Genomic DNA, 5487 nt, shown 5'->3' with positions numbered 1-5487 from the left:
GAACCAATAACACAAAGAATCACTCATTCATTCGTCTTCCTAAACACTCAGAGCCCCCTAAAATCAATGGCAAATGATATAGAGTTTTTCTCCATTTTTGCAGTTACAATGTGTAGACTGTGAAACAGAGCTCCAGGTAAAGCGTTTAACAAGCAGAATGACCTCGCAGTGCACTGGACTGCAAAAGGAAATGGTGAATTTCTTTTCTGAGGACATTTTCAGACAGAAGTTAGTGGTCGGGAATTCTGCACTGGTGTTTCCTGCTTAGATGAAATGCTCTCCCATGGAGGAACTTCTATTTTTCTACTATGGATTTGTGTAAAGGACTAATTTAAAGAAGCTAACGATGAGTGTACAACATACTCTGATGATGAATTAGAGCTATATAACAATGTTATCAATAAATCACAAAGAAAATGAATCATCCGTGAGACCAAGCCACAAAGAAATCACCATCAAGCAACCTGTTGGGAAAAGGCAATTCCTCCCAACCGGGAGCAAAAAAGTTCCTAAGATCACAGATATAGGGTTGGGAGAGATCTGAGGTCCGCTGGTCCAACACCAGCCCCCTCCTCATTTTTCAAAGGAGCAAAGAAAAGCCCCGAGGAGTAAAGCATCTAGAGCACGGTCACAGAGGCAGAGGAGGGATTCGAAAGGTCCTTTTGGGCTCCTGCGCACAAAGGGTTAATGGCAAAGGTGGGATTTGAACGCTCCTTTTGGGTTTCCTCCGATTTTTCCTCTGCCTTCTGAGCCCTATAACAACGCGAGGAAAATTGACTACAGACTGGCCAGCTCAGGGAAGAGCTTCCCCCAAGGCCCCCCGAGAGGGGAGGAGGAAAGGCGCAGGGGGAATCCCCGACCCCAGGTACCTGGTGGAACCCAGAAAGATGCACCCCGACCCACCCACCTGGCGGAGGCTACCTCTGGCTCCCGATAGCTGGGGGCTGCAAAAGCTGGGGTCTGGGGGCTCCGAGCGAGCCCAGTCTGAGTTCCTACCGCAATGGCCCTTCCCGGGAGCTCTACAGTTTTTGCTGCCCTGGGGAGGGGCTGCCCGCGGGGCGCCACAGGACTTGTGCTCCGCCCACGATGGGGTGCGGCCGGGACAGAGTCCGGTGCCCGCCCAGGCGTGGGTTTCTGTGGAGCAGCGTCCCCTGAGACCTGCTGGGGCTCCCCAGAACTTCCTCTTCTCTCCGAGATCTTGAGCTTTCTGGTCGCCTCGCCTTCCGCAAACCCAGACCACCCCACGTCTATATATGTCAAAACACACAGCCAAGCCCAAGGAAATGTACTGTGCTAATTCCAACTTTCCTACACCCTACCCTCACCTTATTCATCAGTAGCACATTAATTTCACCTATTTCTTACTGTGAGCTACCCTCAGCCCCTCTTACTCCATCTAGAGCAGTTTTAGTGGCTAAAGTGAAACTTCATTCTGTTCATAGGATCACAGATTGTCAGAGCAGAAACCTTTTTTTTTTTCTTCTTCAGAGAAAGGAACAGAAGTCCTTGTTCAAGGTCAGCCTTGGTTACAAATGGAGTCAAAATCCTGGTTCCATGAACACTGTAAAAAGTTATTTTCAATGTCTTTAGAGAAAATATACATTTGGGGGCCAATAACATGAATGAGAGCTGATCTTTTTTTAGTTTTCAGGTAATTATGGCATTCTTCTTTAAAAAAATAGTAATTATTATCAAATAATTGTTTGATTTTAGAAAAATAAATCATGTTCTTCAGTGGTATTCTGCCTTGAAGGAATCTGACAGAGCAGATCCATTATTCTGACTTGGTTGTCCAGATTTTTGCTTTTTTTTTTTTTTTTTTTTTTTTTTTTAAGAAAACTGTCACATAAACTTAGATTTCCTTTTTCTGTGCTTTGATCTAGCTTTGATCTTAGCTTTTGGGGACACTCCTGCTCCTTCCCATCTTGGACTGCATAGTCTATGGGAGGGAAACTATTATAATTCAGTTTCCCCAGTGTTTGACAGGTAAACACAGGAAATTAGGACACAACCATAGAGAATTCTCTGTCTGTCCTCAGTTTCTAACAATGTCACTAACAGTAGTACTGATACTTTTGGTTTTCCCTCACGAGTTTTCTCTGAAGAGCCTGGCTTTCTTTGTGTATACTGCCACACACTAAACAGATGAAAGAGAAAAGATTAACCTGCTTAAATTTATGTTATTTCCTCATTCTTCAAATGTAGAGCAACAGCTAATTTATTTAAATAAATGGGAGAGAAGGCAGTTTAAAGAAGACTAATCAGAATAATGAAAGCCTGAATTATGGAATATTTTAAAATGTATTTTTTGTTTGTTTTAACTGTTAAATAGATACAGCAATGACAACTACCCCCAACAAAATGTTTTCCTGTAAAGCTCCCTTCTAGCTCTATAATACCTGTTTTCTTGATCACTGGAACTGATGCTAACTTCCAGTTTCTTCCTCCTACTATTGTAAGGGCCCAGAAAACTGAAAGCGTGTAATTATGAATTAATTTTTTTTTACCAAAATGGATTGATGAACATGTTCCCAAGTGGCAATGTATTTCAATTATTTCCTGGCACATAAACCAAATAGGTTCTGGCAACTGTGACTTCTTACTTTTTGCTCTCTATTTTGCCAAGTTTCCTCAAGTCCTCATCCCCATTGCAGTCTTCTGCCCAATTTTTCTTCCTTCTCCAGAAAACCTCTTTTAGCTCAAGCCCCTCACTATAGGGCCTTCTCTTTTGCCTTTACTGGAATTTCCCTCTCCAGTTTCTAGTCTTCTTCATAATTCCCACACCCTCCAAATCTCCTAATTATCTCCCTTTTCACCTTGAGTCCTTCTCCTCCTTCATCTACCGAAGACTAAGCAAAAATAAAGTGACCATTTGTCAGATATATTAGGATTTCATTGAAAGAATTTTTCTTCTGGTATAGACAGATTAGACTGAATGACTTCTGAGGCCCCTTCCCGCTTTAAGATTCTGTGGTACTCTTGGAGTCTGGAAATATCCTGGAAAAAAACAAAATCACTAGACTTAATATGGCCTCCTGGTGGATGGACCCTTTGGTATATGTATTATATATGTGTAGTTTTAGTGTTTTCTCTGTGATGCATTAGGAACTGAATGAAGAATACCCATTAAAGATCTATCACAATGAATGTATATGTGATTTAAATTAAACAATGCCATCAATATACTATTTATATCCTACTTAAAAATGATGGGGGAAAGGGGAAACAATAAATATCCATCCCTTAACTTAGAAACTTGGAAACCAGTGGACTTACAGGGGAAGGGGGCAGCTGAAGTGAGCTGCAATTAATCAGTCAACAAACATTTATTTAGCGCTTATTTTATATCTGGCTATGTCCTAGATACTGGGCACAAAAAATCAAATATTTTCAAAGCAGTGGAAACACTCTCAAGGGACTCACTTTCTAATCTAGCACAGTGGCTTGTCAGGAACTGCTAGGCTGACACCACTGCTGATTGGCAACCTTTTCCAATCCCTATCCTTTCCCTCTCCAAGTTCATTGCTCTGGGATTGCTGACCTCTTCCTAAATAGGGGAACTTTGTTCTCAGTACTTCAATATCATCCCTAACTCAGATTCCTGAGAAACAATTCTATTTTTGGCTCTGGCAGAAGGGTTCCTCCTTTGGGAAAGGCAAAACATGGGAGGGAGAAAGTAGGGGGTTTTACCTAGAATACAAATATGAATCCAGGAGGCACAATAAATAAAACTGTCAGACTTAGAGTAAGAAAGCCCTGAATTCAAATGTGGCATTAGATACTTACTACTCCTGAGACCCTGGGCAAGTCACTTAACCTTGTTTGCCTTTGTTCCTCACCTATAAAGTAAACTGGAGAAGGAAATGGAAAACCATTCCAGCATCTTTGTCAAGAAAACTACAAATGGAATCATGTAACCATGGAAAAATATTCTAAATAAAAATTTAAATGAAAAAAGAAATCTCCAAATGGGGTCAGGAAGAATTAGACACAATTGGACAACAACAAAATTTTATTCACAAAGGGGATGCTAAGCAATAATAATAATAACATCTATATAGCGCTTACTATGTGCTAGACATTGTGTTAAGTGCTGTATAATTTTATTATGTCATTTCATCCTCACAACAATCCTGGGAGGTAGATGCTATTATTCTCCCCATTCTATAGATGAGGAAACTGAGAGAAATAAATGTGTCTTGCCCAGGATGAAACAGCTAGTGAGTGACTGAGGCTGGCTTTGAACTTCTGGCTTCCTGAATCTACATTCAAGGATCTAATCACTGCACCAGCACATTGCCACAAAGCAAGGCTAATATTCAGACTTTTTTGGTCATTTGCAAATGACCAAAATTTGCATTTTGGTCATCTCCTTTGGGAGAATTGCTCCTTTACAATTCACCCTCACTGAGTACTAGTAGAATAATGCCCACCAGGGCTCATTTTGATTGTTCCTTTCTCTCCTGGTGTTCTTTCCCTCTGCAGGTGACCATTGGGTCACCATTTGCCACTGCCACTGCACCAGTAGCCAGAAGTCCAGTTCACTGCTGGGTACTTGAGGATGCTGGTTGTCTTTTGAAGTCCCAAGAGACCTTGTACAAAAAGAAAAAAGATACCCATGTGAGGTAACCCCATCCCAGCCACAGGCTTCCCTACAAATCCATGGGTTCTGCCCAGTCAGGGAAAAGGCCTCCCCCTCGTGGACCCTGAGATAGAGAGATCCTTACATTTCAAGGCCAGCAAGAAGAAGAGGTCTGAAGGATTGTGGTGATTGCTCCTTTAATACATCCACAATTTCATTTCAGACTACCTAGCATCTATCAACTCTCTCCTTCCTCAGGCATTGTGGATCAGAGACTCACAGGTTTATGGTTCATACATTGGAAAGATTCAACATGGATTCCAAGGAGACAGAATTGAACCTGAGCTCTACTACTTCTTGCCTGAGTGACCCTGAGCACTCCTTCACAATAAATGTAAAGTGAGAGGGGTTGGATTAGATGAGCCCTCACAGCTTTAAATGTTATGGCCCTTATAATTCTTTCAACAAGGTTGCCAAGTGGTTCCTAATTAACTAAATATTCCCCTGATAAAAATTTTTCAGGAGTAAAATGATTCTGTTAAATTTTTCTCCCTTCTTTAGAATTATGTCATTACACTTATAATATAGCTGTGTAACCCTAGCAAAGTCACTTAATTTCTATCTTCCTCAGTTTCCTCAATTGTAGAATGGAGATAATAATAACACCTATTTCCCTGGATTGTTGTGAGGATCAAATGAGATAATATTTGCAAAGTGCTTAGCAATGTCCCTGGTACATAAATGTTTAAGAAATATATATTACCTTCCCTTAAAAAGAAAAGGTATATGTAATTAAAGAGTTTTAAAAGCCCTGTTTGACCCATTTTCTTTATACTTTAAAAATATTAATGAAGGACAGAAAGGTTGCTAAGTGGTTAGAGAGCCAGACCTGAATAAGAGAAATC

General features: G+C 40.9%; 1 protein-coding gene across 1 annotated transcript in view; it reads right to left on the bottom strand.

Moving 5' to 3' along the window:
• The window catches only part of CCDC68 (coiled-coil domain containing 68), an 80917-nt gene extending 79903 nt beyond the window's left edge, over positions 1-1014 (bottom strand). Inside the window, exon 1 of the mRNA XM_044657804.1 lies at positions 908-1014. The gene's annotated coding sequence lies outside the window, so the exon portion shown is untranslated. The remainder of the gene's footprint in view (positions 1-907) is intronic.
• Positions 1015-5487: the final 4473 nt, after the last annotated feature.

This window comes from Gracilinanus agilis, chromosome 1, assembly GCF_016433145.1.
Source record: "Gracilinanus agilis isolate LMUSP501 chromosome 1, AgileGrace, whole genome shotgun sequence".
In the NCBI taxonomy this organism is placed as follows: Eukaryota; Metazoa; Chordata; class Mammalia; order Didelphimorphia; family Didelphidae; genus Gracilinanus; species Gracilinanus agilis.
The sequence above is the reverse complement of the archived record's forward strand: the minus strand, read 5'-3'. Positions and strand labels throughout refer to the sequence as shown.